The following is a 16,632-nucleotide window of genomic DNA, read 5'->3' as shown; positions in this document are numbered from 1 at the left end:
GTGGTGGGCTCGAATGTCATACTGTACAGATGACGAAAATTTACACCAAATGTAGAGGGTATTTGGCCGAGGATGGGCTGTCAGTATGCGCCGCATTAAAACTCGTCCGAGTTTCCCAAGTGATTTATTATTTCCAGCTACAGTGCCCCCATTCCTCTCAGTCTGGGTCACCAGGTCCTGCAATGCTGAGGACACCACTTCACTGTCTGTGAAACAGCTTGGTGCAGAATGGCTGCCTCAGAGACCTTTGCAGTGCACTGCTGTGTGTTGGCTTGTATGGCCGCAGAGTTGGGATGACATAAGGCTGCTCCAGCAGTCGACTCAGCTGTCTCCATCCCTGTTGTCTAAGTGCCACTTGTGGGAAGCCGCAGGGCACCCACTGCGTGCTTCTCCACTGTCGTGGTTAGAATCACGGCAACAACAAGCGCCTGCGATCCGACAGCCAAATCTGTGGCCCTCCCCTCGGGATGCCTCCAGCATGTGTTGGGAGCCATCAAGACTGCCCACAGTAGCGAGCCATGGGGTGGCCCGCCGCTGGCTGACTGCGGACCCCGCATCGGCCTCAGAGGGTCAAACCAGCGACCTGCCGTGGACTGGAACACTGGCGCCCCATCTGCTGCTGTGTGTAGCCGATGGTGTGACATGCTCTGCCATCCAGGAGAGCTGTCACACTCAAATGCCTTGTTAGTGAACCAGTGCCTATTTATATGTGGCTATGTGCCTCTGTTTTGCTAACGTGCCACTCCGAGTCATGTACTCATAACACCTGGGTTGGGCCAGTGGGCTCCTTCTGCCTGTAACTTGTGCAATGCAAACTGCTGCATTTACTCTTTCGGAAGGTCTACGGTCCTGTGGCCTCCATTCTACTTCGCATCCGCTGGTAGCATAACATACTGTCAACAGGCCCGCACCTGGCTGTAACTTGTGTGCTCCAAAATATTGAAACTGAAGCTAACCTTATCCCATCTTAAACAGTGGTGCCACTACAGGGTTGATGTCATGTTCCCCGGCTTCAGGAAGGCATTTGAAACCGTCCCTCACTGCCGTTTAGTGAAATAAAATACGAGTTTACTGGATACTGGACCAGATTAGCAATTTGATTCAAGATTTTTTGCAGGTAGAACTAAACACGTCGCTCGTAACGGAATAAAATCGACAAATATAAAACGTAATTTTCGGAGTATTCAAAGGAAGTATAACAGGATCGTTACTGTTTCCAAATTATATAAATAATATACCAGAAAGCGTCAGAAGCTCTTTAAGACTGTTTGCAGATGACGTGGTTGTCTACATCAAAGTAGCAATGCCAGAAGACAATATCGATTTGCAAAATGACCTGCAGAGGATTGACGAATGGTGTACGCTCTGGCAATTGACTCTGAATGTAAGTGTAATATGTTGCGGGTACATCGGAAAAGAAATCCACTTTTGTACATCTGAACTATTGATGATAAATTGCTGGACACAATATCTACCTTTGCCAGGTGGGACAGATAGAAGAGATAGGGCCAACGGAGAGCGACGCGTTTCGTCACGGGATCGTTTAGTCGGCGTGAGAGTGTTATCGAGATGATCAACAAACTCCAGTGGCAGACTTTACGAGAGAGGCGTTGTGCATTATGGAGAGGCTTACTATTGAAATTTCTAGAGTCCTTTCCGGGAAGAGTAGGTCAATATATTATACTTCCACATACATTTCGCAAAAAGACCAAGACAAGAAATTTCGAGAAATTAGTGCTAATACAGTGGCTTACCAGCAATAATTCTTTCCACACGCCATTCGCGAGTGGAACAGGGAAGGGGAGATCAGTTATTGGTAGCGGACGTATCCTCCGCCACACACCTTTGCGTGGATTGCAAAGTACGATGTAGATGTTATAATATATGCTGCTTCAACTAGATCGCAACGCAGATGCCGATTTACTGCGAAGGGCGTAGCACAGAACAATCATAACTTCCGCATATTTTTAAAAAATGTAGGCCTACTTTTGTTCACACTAATATACACTGGAATTCGGAATGAAGTATTCTTGACAGTAACTGATTTTCTTCAAATACATTATGCACAGCACTGGTAACTGACGAAAATTTTCAGAAAGACGGTTTTGTATCAAAATCTTTCAAAAATAAATCTATTCTCGCATAGTTATAGAATGAATTTAAGGATCGATTGTTTCTGAACGAGGATAGGCCTACTGTTGACAAAAATTTCTAGAAGAGCGCAATTTAAGTTTAGTTGCCGATAATAGTAGAAGTTTACCGCTGTACTTACAAATGTTCGACATTTCACAACGTATCACGATACGTTAATTGAGACAGTATATATATAAGAAGAACACTGCAGTATCAGTTTATCTTATCAAAATTGCGAAAATTGTTAAGTACCAAACAGCATGTCTTCTGCCAGGGGCAGCTAAAAATGAATATGAAATGTAGCTAACATATTGAAGTATTCCTTCAACTGTGGAGAAGATCTGTATCTCTCTCCATTCTCAAGAAAATGTATATGAAGGAATCAGTTGTGCTAGCGCTCTGAAACGATTAAGTGAGAATGAAATTTTCATAACATTTCTTATATTTCACAAACAGTTTGGGATATCGAAACAAGATTTTGGCTAATGACAATGTGCAGAGGTTATTTTGCTATATGGTTAATAAGTAAACCTTTCTTTGTTACGGTACTGCAATATAGGCTACAAGCAACTACATATTTTTTCATTAGTATAATGTGATTTTTTTAAGCATCATCGGCAGTTGACGTAACAAGATTTGCGGTGCCTTTGCAGCAACATAAATGACGAAATTAAACGTTTATTTTGAAACCGAAAACGGGCGTTTTCACTAACTATAGACCTATCTTGCCGTCAATTGCTGGTTTAACGTTACATAGTTTCGGGAATCCTTCACAATTTCATCGACATTAGGACGTTAGTGAAATGAAGTAAACTGTGCTGAGTTTTGAGAAAAGAAGCAAATTCTGGCATAGCGACAAGAGATCTGTGGGTGTTACTAAACTCTCGGTACTGACGATATTTCTCTGAAGGAAAACAAAAGAAACAAGAAGTTTGGGAAAATAAATCGTCACTTCTGTTGTAATTTTGATGGAATGCTAGTCCAGCGAATTTTTTATAATGAATGGTTGTGACTGAAACTTGCCAAAGGCGTAATCACAACCGCCAACTTCCAGAAACCAAAAATAAGGAGATTCAGTTTTAAAAATCAGGAGGTAAGAATGTTCAAGAACTTCTTATTCTCAGTAGGGTATAGTCAAAGACAACTATTACGTCACAAACCTGTATAATGGCTATAAAACACAAATGAAAACTCTAGAACTAATCAAAAGGTTGACCCCATACCCCTACTCTGTAGCATATCCCAGGTATTCGGTGCTGAGTTGTGAGAGTTTCTTGATTTTATATTTTAAAAGTCGATTGCCGTAAAACAGTGTCCACCATACTGTTTGTGACATAGACTTGGAAACTGCAGACAAAGGCGTATTTTGAAATTCTACCAGAACCGCTTCTTTTGCAAGTTTCAGGGGTAGTAACTACTTCCTCCTCATACAAGTTCACATATAATACGTCAGGATGTTCGAAGGTAGCTGATATTACATATTTTCAGTGAAACTATTTCATTAAAGTAATCTATAAAATTCTCATTATCTGAACAGGCGACTCTCATGGTCACCGCAATTGATTGGCAAATTGTATTCAAAAATAAGCATTCAGCATTTATAACCCCACCACTCTCATTTTAACACTAAATTCCAGTTTTTTGTTGTTATTCATGCACTTAATATTTTCTCGGTGCTCTTTTGTTTCCATGTGCCTTGAAACATCACTTTATCTAACATAACCCCGTTTTTACATGGGGCTCCCAAAACAAGATATCATAAACTGATATCCCAATACCGCTTCTGGGTGGTCATGTAAACACTTCAAAATCGATTCTGGAAATCCGCTTCTGGTTGCCAGTTAGGGTGGAATGTAACATTTTGGTTGAGAGATGATGAAGCCAAAGAATGTCAAAGCTAAAAAGCTGGCTGTGATAATAGACTACTCTGTAGCCTAGCCCCAGGTCTGGGTTAGGATGGGATGTGACAATTTGGTTGTGGGCTGCTCCACCCAAAGAATGGGAAAACTAAAATACCTGGTTGTGGTGACAGACTGATCAGTGGCTCTGCTCGAGGCCTCGGTTATGTTGTAATATGAGTTGCACTTGCAAACATTATATTCCCTAATCCTTGCTGTCACATCCAGTTGACTGCCCCCTTTTTTTCAGAATATGAAACTAATAACACTTGTGGTTAGGGTTTGATCTAATAGCAGGGTTAAATTTATAAACTTGGTTGCCACAAATATTTCACTTTTTCCTGAATGGAACATGAATTATGAGCCTGTGGTTGACTCCTTCCTTTCCATCATACCTCATGATGAGTGCTGACAACATTGCTGCATGAAGGAAGTGCGCCACTGTTCCTGACCTTAACTTTTACATAATTAGCAAGCTTATTTTAAATTAATTAGTTTACTGTTCTGTAAAACATTGTACCAGCCACAATGTAGCCTTGCTGGGAATACTGTTCTTGAACACGGGTATGTTACTCGACATTTGTAAGCAGCTGGAAAGTGCACTGACTACTCTCAACTAATTGTACATTGCTGGGATCTGGTGTGCTGGGAGGGTTCCTGAGAGTTACTTACCAGTTATACCAAAGATATTTCAAAAACTGCACTCTTGTGTGAATTCTATCTCCTCTACAGGAAGTATAGGATCTATAATTACTGTGTAACTCTTGACTGTGAATGGTGAGTCGGTCATAAGGCTCAGTTCCCTATACAGAGGAGACAGAGAATGTGTTATATTCATATCCAAAACAGCTGGTTCGAGGCGCTGACTTCAACTAAAACTGAAACTGAGCCAGTGAGACTCACTTTGACGGCAAAGGCAAAAGCGTAGGGCTTTATTGATTGTTGTCATTTCAAAAGTACGGTGAATAATGATACCCCTTAGTGAAATGACAGCAAGAGTAGTTGTGTAGAACAGTGCTTCAGTGAGTCCATGATATGTAGCTAACTTGATAACACCTCTTTTCGTGGTAAGTCAAAATTTCACCTGTCTTTAGTTCACATTCATTTTGTCAGCTTTTTTTTGTGTCACTATTAAACTCAGTCCTGAATCTGTTACTGAATTTGTCATGTCAGAGAACAACATTCATTATGTGAACAAGGTGTAGTAGGCAAAAACTTAAAATAGGGTATATACTACAGTCATGCTGTAGGTATCGAGCACTACACTAACATCATGTAATTATGAACCAGTGTATGTGGAAGAAGTTTCGGAATTACAGAAGTGTCCGTTTCTGTCCGTCTGGTTCGACCAATGACATCACCAACATGGCGGAAATGACCATTCACAACGAGTCCAATATGGCGCCTATGACATCAATACGTAAACACAACAAAAAACACGAAAATACATTAAAAAACCAACAGACATATCTTCCTCCAAAAATATAATCAAACTAATGGGACCAGCGCGGGAAATTGGGGTTCTTGGGTGGGGACAAACTAAATATAAACACACCACAATCCAAAATCACACAAAACGACGACATAAGTCGACAACACAAAATTCCCAAATTCCACTTCACTTACATTATCAAGAGGAAGCAGTCACTTCCCTTCACCTACATAGCTCAACTGCAATTGTCGATACCACAAAACAAAAAACGACAATTCCAAAAATTACACCACCACAAATATCGATATCACAAAATCAACACCTAAACCAACAAAAATTGGTATTGGACAATTCACGTGACCTATATAGGCCAACAGCAGCTCACGATGCCAAAATACACATAGCTATGACGACACGATGGAATCAGACACTTCCCTTGACCTATATACATCAACAGCAGCTCACGATACCAAAAAACGCATAGCTACAACACATTGGAATCGGACTCTTTCCTTGACCTACACAGGACAACAGCAGCTCACAACACCAACACCCATAGCTTGATGACACATTGGAATCGAACATTTCCCTTGACCTCTATAGCTCAACAGTAGCACACGATACTAGAACGCATAACTATGGCATATTGGAATCGGACACTTCGCTCAACCTATATAGCTGAACCCTAGCTCATGATACCAAAACACACATAGCTACAACACATTGTAATTGGACACTTCCATTGTCCTATATAGGTCAACAGTAGCTCACAATACTAAGACACACATAGCTAAGATGACAGATTGTAATCAGACACTTCACTTGACCTATATACGTCAACATCAGCTCATGATACCAAAACACAGCTAAGATCACAAATTGGAAATGGGTAGTTCACATGACTTATGTAGCTCAAATGCAACCATTACGTCAACATCAGCTCATGATACCAAAACACAGCTAAGATCACAAATTGGAAATGGGTAGTTCGCATGACTTATGTAGCTCAAATGCAACCAACAATTCCAAAAAAATTGAAATCGAGTACTTCCCCAAAGATACATAAATCAACCAAATGTGCCGATACAAAAACGGCAATCACCAACACATGCAGTAAATACCACCGACATAACAACACAGAGAAACCCCAGCAAACATCATAACACGCGAACAATACACCTAAAAAAACGGCTACATACCACAAAAAAGTTCCAGTGCTACACACTAGGTCAGCCACTTTAATCAAACACAAACACACACACACACACACACACACACACACACACACACTCACACACACACAAAACACAAACAAAACAAACTTCCAACCCACCCACAACCTACCACCCCCCCCCCCCCCCCAAAACCTTCACCCTCCCCCCAAAAACAAAACTCCACCAACAAATAAAAATAAAAAAAATAAACGAAACTCGATCACACACTACAGCTCAAAAACATCTGCAACAAATCAGATCCTCCACAACATAATCATAAAACAACCTCCACCAACTTACATCCATAAACTTTACCAACAGCCCCCCCTCCCCGACCAAGCTGCAGCCCCCCACCTTCACAAAACAACCTTAACTAACCACCCTCGGCCTATACATTTTTCTAATAGCCCTTAAAAAAACGTGAAAAATTCAATAGTTCAGAGGGATGCTCTTCCACCAGCGATACTGATCTGAATGAGATTGAAGGTTAGAAGAGCGCCTGTTCCCCCTCCCAATGACTGACTTAGCCGCCCCCCAAAACCCCTCTATCATATTAGTGCACGCACAGTCTTGAATTCTAAACTATGGTTAACAACTAAATGATCATAACCCTTCTGGCCCAACCCACTATAAGACGAAAAAACATCGGAAACTACTGTACTCCCCTCCTCTATACACTCCTCAAATAATTCTACCAATACCCTCTCCGTACGGCCCTCCAAAACCCTGAAAACACACTCTGAGTACCGATCCCCAGGAAAACTGGAGACTTACCCCTCCCATATTTCCTCTTCCCAAACTGCGACTCGTCAACCCCTGTACTTAATATATTCGGAAGAAAATTCCATACAAAACAAAAACCAGTGTAACATCATCCTCTCGCTTACACGAGACTCATGCAGACAATACTATTGGAGGATCTATAACCAAAAAAATACGTCATCAAAACTATCTTTCTCATGCCCATCCTAGATCTCTCGAACCAGGTGCCACGCCTTATGGAGCGCAAAAAGGTTATCTCTTCGGCACCACGACATGTAGCAGTCCCTGGTCCGAGATGCCGAAACTCTGGCCAACTGCATATTCTGCGCTGGATGGGGTAGCCAAGCGGTTCTAGGTGCTACAGTCTGGAACTGTGTGACCGCTACAGTCGCAAGTTCAAATCCTACCTTGGGCATGGATGAGTGTGATGTCCTTAAGTTAGTTAGGTTTAAGTAGTTCTAAATTCTAGGGGACTGATGACCTCAGAAGTTAAGTCCCATAGTGCTCAGAGCCATTTTGCATACAAAATGCATTTCACAGTCTCCGTCAGAAGGCCAAATAGTTGCAGAAACTTAATGAGTTACAACATATCATCCCCAATTTCAGCCTGCAGATGCGCACTATTGTACCTAGAACTCAAATCCATAGCTAACAAAAGCAGCCAGAAATTAAGTTAAACAGCTTACCACATGACAAACAGCAAATGACAATACAATAACATAAACACAGCAGAAACTTAATTCTTAACTCACTGAAACCAATTTCTGTTCTTCTATAACAGTCACGACCAATAAGAGCACAGTTCAAGTGGCAATACCCAAATGAACCCAATACACCATATAACACATGAACCATATGAACACTACCAGAGGACACCACCAACCACAACAAGATGACATCTACAAACACAACACACTACTCATAAACTAAACTATGCTCCGTCATGACGTCACACGCCACAACGCCCTTACATCACAGGTCAAAGCCGACGGGTGGGATCAAACGCCTCCATTGGCCTGCAGTTTCTATGTATATCACATTTATTGTCTTTGACCTAATTTACAACCAAAGAAATGTTAAACTTTATAATAACTATAGCTTACTGATCTGGTTTAAATATTGTGAATATTGACTGTTATAAAAGCTCAACAGCTGACTTTGCTTGAGGTCAGTTTGTCATTACTACCATTCACATTCATTGGTTTTGCCAGCTCACAACCAGATTGTAACATTCCAAAGTAATCTCAGCCTTGGGCTTTGCTACAGGTCAGTCTGTCACCAGGTCTAGTTTTCTTGGACATTCATATTCATTGGATTTCCCAACTCACAACCAGATTGTCACATTTCAACCTAAGCTTGTTCTCGGGCTTCGCAGTTTCTGTCAGCACATCAAATTTTCTTGCCACTCTCCATATCAAATACAAACGCTGTCAGCCACTTCCCATTATACATCATGCAGTTACCACCTACAGCATACAGCAGAAGACGCAGGTACACTTTTAACTCCATTTTAGGCAAAAATTAATTGAATGCTAGATTATGAGACAACTGAAGATGTATACGCAGGTCATATAAATTACAACTAAAGCCACTGCAACTGCTGATAGGTCTGTTGCTCTATTCCAGGAATGTGTTAAGGAAGAGCAAAATTAAATCATTGAAAGAAGATCTATAACTGATTAATAGCTGTTGTAACTTCTTCGGCCTTTCTTTTTGTTCTTAATACATGAATATGCTACTCACATTTCAGATGAATAACTTCTGTATCTGTTGCTCTAGTGCTAGCCTTTACCTCAGTCCCTCAGTGCTATGCTTTCTTGATTGATGCACTAATAACTAGACTAACTAGCTCTGTTTCAGAGCTTTTTACATTATTTATTTCAAAATTACAACATTGCATTAGTACATGGAAGAAGTGGGAAAGGTAACAAGAAAATGTAAATAGCATCAGTAGGAAATGCACAAATTTTAACAGAATACTTAGTATCACAGAATGAGTGTAATATCCACCGCTTATATCATGAAGGTGAGCAAGGTGTAATGACACTGAGCACTAATTCAGGAGCAGCAGGGCTTAAAGCCTTACCAAGCTATTCTAATTAAATGGTTTTTCTAAGTAAATTAGTGAAACCAAACCCTGAAAAACAAGGCTGGGATAGTTCCTTTAAACAGACCCCCAGCTTCTTTCCTTCCATTATTCTTCTCTAAGTTAGCTAATTTTTTGTCCTTAAGGAACTCACTGACAATAAGATGTTAAGCTCTAAGAGTTCTTTCTTCACATTACCAAAAATGTAAACCATGACTCAAAAATTAAAGAAGTTAGTCACATATTGTGTTCATCATAGAACAAATTAGCAAATCATTTTTGTAGATGACTATGTGACTGTCAGTTACAGCTGAATGTGAATCTGTAGCCTTGAAATGAAAATTTAATTTATTGTTCAGTTCTGATAAAAAAGCCCTTTAGCACAGAAGAAATGTATGATTCAGACTTACATTATTATTATTATTTTGTTCCAAAGATGTTTTGAAAATCGTGCCGCTTTGAAGCCCTTCTTGTTCCCTGAGAAGTGAAACTGATATCATTAATCTGTTTCTGCAGAAAACATTTAATGATGTTTAATTCTTTTACTGTACGCAGAGTATTAATTCTGTGATGACTGTATCTGGTAATTTTAAACAGTGTGCCAGACTGCTATACAAACTTGGCCCCCTGCCTTTTTGAGCACTCTTTTTGGATAAATTCAAAGCTTGAAATTGTCTTAAGAACCTCATCTTTCCTTCTAAACTCGAGCTCATGACAAGTTGAAGTTTCTAGTTCAAACAGGAAGTGTGCTTGGATAGCGCAATTGGTAGAACACTGCCTGCGAAAGACAGCTATGCGGACTGTATGTCACATGTAGTCCAAATGTTGAGTTTCTTGTTGATTTCAACAAGAGAGTTTTTATGTGTATTACATAATCAACTTTATTTATGAGATGCTACAAAAGCATGATTTCATACAATGTATTTTTTTACAAGTTCTGAATAAAACATTTTATTAAATTTGTATTTTAGCACAATTGTACCAAATGCATGTGCTGCAAAAATGTACACATTATATTATTTCAGTAAGTATAATGTAATTAATAAATACCATTTAAGAATGCACCTGGGAGTGACGTATAATATTTCCAATATCAGTCAAGTGATATATTTACATCCATACTTACATTACTTTTTCATTGTGATATAAAATTTAGGTATATATAATACTAAAATTTCTTTCCGTCTGTAAAATATTTTCTGCAGTTTTGTTTTAGCTCTAAACAAAAACAATTTCTTAATAAGCAATTTACAACTGATACTAACCCATTATTCATAATTCAGTGTTTTGTTTAGGTATTTCAGTATATTAAGTTTTAAAAGACAGCACTACATTGATTCAGGGCCAATTATGAAATAATTTCTACATAAGTGGAATTTTTCTACAGACCATAATATCTGAAAACAGTCAATTTATATTTGTGTAAATAAAATACATAATTGCTCCCAATTTAGAGGCACTTACTGCAGCACAATAAAATAAGTTACAAATATTCGAAAATAATGTTTTCATATTTCAGAAGAAATAAATGTTGTCCCAGTATTTTAACAATGAAAGTAGTCAGTTTGTGTAGGTACTTATGAAATAGTATTAGGATCTTTTATTTTCACATCAAGATTCCATATAAAACATACTTCTGTATAAAAATTTTACAATTGCATTATATAAACAAGTACAGTCATCATGAAGTTCAAAAGTATGTACACAAAATACAGACTTTTAAAAATTATTTATATGCTTAGAAAAATGCTGAACTGGAAAGAAATGTTCATGAAATACATCACTAGTAACATACATGAGTACAGGAAGGCAACATATAAGATAAATTATCAGTTCTATACTGAAAGTGTACTATTTGTTGATGTGATCATAAAGCCTTTCTGAAAGAAGAATTAATTCTGAAAGTATGGGGAGATATTTCCCTTTTGAAATGCTGGCAACCTAAGAAACTTCATCTGTGTTATGTTCTTTGCTCACAGCAATTAATAGTTTGAAACTGGCCTGCCGACCTAATGTCATGTAAACTGAAACTGACTTTACCTCAGCACATTCAGGATTAATAGCTTAATGATGTTTCAGTGTCACTGCCTTGTTTATTCAGAAATGATAAAAAGAAACCTATATATGGCATGTAGATTGATTGACCTAACACTTCAGACCTCTACCTGTTCTGACCTTGAGTGTTCAGAACTAAAGTAAAGTAGGACACACAGTAAGTGTGTTTCATCCACATTAATAGTTAATGTTACTGAATATAAATAATACAGTCTCCAGCCACAAAAAATGTTATTAGGTGATATGATTTGGAGGACAATGGAATGGGACCACCCACCCATATGCTTTTGCAGGTAGAGATTGCATCTCCATCTGTAACTGATGACAAAGAACTATAGGGATGACGTGGAAAGCTATTAAAAATGGATAAATTTTATAGTGATGAACTCTGCTTTTTATAAACTTTTGAGCATTTCTGTTCATGTGACAGGGATCTTGTGTGGTATATATTGTATCCCATTTTAATTGTATGTGAATCTTCTCCTACTAATTTATTTGTCTAAACTGGTCATTAACTGTACAATTAAATGTTTGCATGAAATGACAGTAATGCAACAGAATCTAAATTGTGTTTGCACATCAGTGATTCTTCGCTTTTCTAATTCATATTTCCTGTACAACATGCTATGTTTTATAAAAGATTAACAGTAAAATCAGAAAATAGTGAAACTGTCTTGTGGATTTAGTCAAGACTCCTCAGGCAATGGAACAGAAGAGGTATTCAGCATAGTAGTAATACCACAGAAAGTGTACTCCATGGTGCAAAGAAATTTTAATTGCATTGATTTCATAACATGCTTCTGGTTTTAATTACTGTAACTGGTTTGTTGTCAGCTGGTTACCATTTGGCATCAATAATGAAATAGCATTCAGTTTTCAGTGTATGAGTAAAACAAATTCTTCGCTGGTGGAATGATGTCCACAGTTACCAATAATTCCACCTCAGGTGAGTTCTTACATTGAGTGTTTCATTCTTCAGACCATCAAGGCTACAACTACTGCAAATGAGTGCAGTTTTCTTCAGTGTGAATATTCCTCTGGTATGTAAATTTTCCTAAACTACCCCAACTCCTTGATCTTCAACTTAATGTTCACTGCCTTTCATTTAACAGTGTCTACCTAATCTTTTAAATGTTTTCTAGTGAGAGAGAGAGAGAGCGAGAGAGAGAGAGTTGTGAGGGGATAGAGTCAGGGTCTGTAAGTAAAGCAGCAGATGATAGAGAGTGAACCGAACACAGTTCATGTTTGAACACAAGTTTTCATTATTGCACACATATGCTGATAAAAATCACATACAAAGAGAAAACACTTTCCAGGTCATTGAGTACTGCACCATATACTTGCTAAGTTGATGTGAAAGCCCAGATGTAATGCACTTTACTAAAAGGAAAGTCAGATTTTGTGGAACACATTGTGTGAAGGAATGGCAACTGTGGAAGGGATAGTCTTTATATTCCGATATTGATCATGTATCTTACTTACCCTTTATTTTGTTGGTTTTCAGTACTTATCACAACTTCTCATTTTTTCCCTCTTCAGGCAGATTGTAAACTGAGGATTATTTAGGTATTTTTGTATGCTACCTATGTAAATACTTTGGCTTATTTTATTGAGAATGTGGTTTTCTCATTTGTTGTGCAGTTTGCACTTCAACTTGAGAATAACTTTATCTTTTTTTGTATTTGGAAGTGAAATTGGTCTCAAAAGCAATCTTATTTTATGTAAGAGCAAACTTTTAAGTTCATTGTCAGAAGAACTGCAGAATGGTTGTTACTAATTGAAACATTTAATGCATTTCCCTGAAATAGTTAACTCTGTGTATCCAAAACATGCACATTATTTAACCTTGTTACTTTAATCATATATTAAACCAAATTTATATTACTGTAGGAAATGCATTAATACAAATGCTGATGTTCAAATGGTTCAAATGGCTCTGAGCACTATGCGACTCAACTGTTGAGGTCATCAGTCGCCTAGAACTTAGAACTAATTAAACCTAACTAACCTAAGGACAGCACACAACACCCAGCCATCACGAGGCAGAGAAAATCCCTGACCCCGCCGGGAATCGAACCCGGGAACCCGGGCATGGGAAGCGAGAATGCTACCGCACGACCACGAGATGCGGGCAAATGCTGATGTTAATGCAGTTTATTTACTGATCAGTTTCAGTCCAGGACCTTGTTCACATTGCTGTAACCGGTCAGTAAATAAATTGTCGTGAAGTGAACATTTGTGTTATGCATTTCCAACAGAATATGTACGTTGATGCCAGCCTTGATGAGATGTTCAAACTGTATATTATACTGGACCACTATATGTATATTAAAAAAAGTGTCATTTAATCTGTAACACACTCTTCGCTCAAAAAAATATGTCAAGTTTATCTTATGAATTTGATAACACTTTGCAACATGTAACAAACATTACAAATAGACATATTTACAGTTTCACTAGTGCTATATGTACATATCTTTTTCTTTACATTTTGTCTCTATATATGTAAATACATGTTTCACAAATCTATTCTAAAGTAATTGATATAGGGTACATTTGTGGTAGATAAAGTTAGAAACTCTGTATTTTACATTGCAGATTGTAGGACAGATCATCTTGATCTAATGTGAGATCTTAACAAATGTATGAAAATGAATCACAGGGCACTTCAGAAGCAATAAATCCTCATTAACATAGTATACCTCATTTTCTTCAGTAATTCACACAGAACAATGAAATACATCCATTGAGTTCTATGCTAATGTCTGAAACATTCTGAAAATTGCTTCCATACAGAGCTGTTCTAAATTGTTTGCTCAGATTTCTTTTTGTGAATTATGGTACAGAAGTGTAACACACTGAGAAAAATAATAACATTATCAAAATTTTATGAGAATAATTATAATTCCCAGCAGCAGTGATCTAGAAATAACATACTTTCTGTTTCCTCAGTGCCTTCTTATTCAGTAAAAGCTATACCTTGCTATTTGTAACATCACTTCACATAATACCCTTCCTCAGATGTCCTCTCATTGCATGTGGTTTTTAAACAGTTACGTTAATCATGGTGAACATTAAACAGTTACAGAATTACTATGTTTCTGCACTTCCCATCATAACATACTCACTCATTACTCAATAAATTTGTAAACTATTAAAGTGCTTGCTCATACTAGACAAGAAAATTCTCTTTGCCTTTTTTTTAGTTACTGCATGCTCCATTGCTGTCATTTACAACCTAAATAGGCATTTTATATTGTTTTAGGAGTGTTTCTGTATATTATTCCTTTCAACACTTAACAAATATCAGGAAGGATATAAATAATTTGATTGTGGTAGTCTTGCTTACTTGACAAAACTTTTACAGGAATGAGAAACAATGTTTCTTTACTTTGGGATAATATACACTGATCCTAAGTAGCTCTGTTAGGCCTCACATAACATAACCGGTAAGATACATATGATATCCAAAAACAAAACTAACTTTATAACTTACCCAAATGTGAGCCCTTCAGTCTATCCACATTTAAACTCACAACTAGAATTGCCATTCCAACCAGTAACAGTCTAGGAATGTTTTGATAAAGCATCTGACTTCTTAAACACATGTTCCAATTTCTCGTCAGAATATTCTCTTTACCAGTAAAGCGATCATCCTTGTTCAATTTCTCTGGTCTTCATTTCTTCTTTGATTGAGACCTTTACACTGTCAAATGGCTTTGACATAAATTTTGTTTTTACAAGAGTTCTCTTGAATTTAGTTTAATTGCTTGGAAATCTTGCCCAGTCCTTTTGACTTTCATCCAATTTCTTAACGACTATGTCTGCATCATAATCCAGAATTAAGATGTATCTATGACACCCTCCCCCTCCCAATGTTTAGCATGTCCATGATTTACAGTGGCATGTCCATAACACTCATTACAGTTGATGTATAAAATACAGTTTATTTCTTCTTATGCCCATGAAAGTCTTATGTTACAGTATATTTGGCAGCCTACATTCCAAAAACTTATTTTAACATAGTAGTAAGGCTATGTTAATATCTTGCTGTTTCACAAACAACTTCATAAAATTTCTCACCCATCCTTTGTAAAACATGCAGAAATACAAGTCAGGAAGATCTCTAAAGAATGTATGAAATATTTCATTATATTAAAAATCTTTTGTTATTAAATAATGGATGAAAAAACAGAAACTAATAAAAGCATTATGCCACTTAAAACAGCTATATTTAATTTTGAATTTTCATCATCTGTTTGGTTTTCTTCAGCTTATGTTAGAGAAAGAATTAAGAAATGTGAAGTATCTATAATGGCATTGAAATATCAAAACAAAGCTCTCTGTTCAGGCAGTAACCAGGAAACAGTAAAGCCTGTATCAGACACTATTGAAAAACATCACCAAAATATTTTGTAGAACTGATTGATTCATGATTTATTAAAAAGAGGCCTATTGGAGAACATTTAATTGGAATAAAGCAAAAATTTAGTTAAGGCAGTTCCTTTTTCATACAGTCATTTCTTTAATAATATGTATGAATATTAACTTAAACAAAATGTTTATTATACAGAACTTTCACAGATATTCTTTAAGAAATAGGAAAAATGATAACATTCTGTTTAAGTCAATTTCTACAATTTTGACTGTAAGCTTTCATCTGCAAGGAAACAAAAAGTGCGTTGTTACAGAATTAAAGATATATTTAGTTGACTTATCTATTTCTGATGGGTGGGGAAGTGGGGAGGGGACTGAAGGCACAAGTGCGAAATTTAATGAAGGGGTAGTAGAAGAAAAGGTTTATTGGCACTTAAAATGTCATATTTGCTTTTTGTGAGGAAATACACAAGTGTTTCATATGCTACATGGATAGTTAACTTTTGAAACTTCTTCAAGGTACTTATGGGGGAAGGAGGAACTTCAGTGGTATTTATGATCACTTGTATTATCTCTTCAGGTTACAATCTGAATGAAACACAGAACACAAATAAAGCTCATAATTTTGAGAATAAGCCAGTTCTTAATTAGGATCTCAAAGCTACTGAACTGTTA

Source organism: Schistocerca cancellata, chromosome 1 (assembly GCF_023864275.1).
Source record: "Schistocerca cancellata isolate TAMUIC-IGC-003103 chromosome 1, iqSchCanc2.1, whole genome shotgun sequence".
NCBI lineage: Eukaryota > Metazoa > Arthropoda > Insecta > Orthoptera > Acrididae > Schistocerca > Schistocerca cancellata.
The sequence above is the reverse complement of the archived record's forward strand: the minus strand, read 5'-3'. Positions refer to the sequence as shown.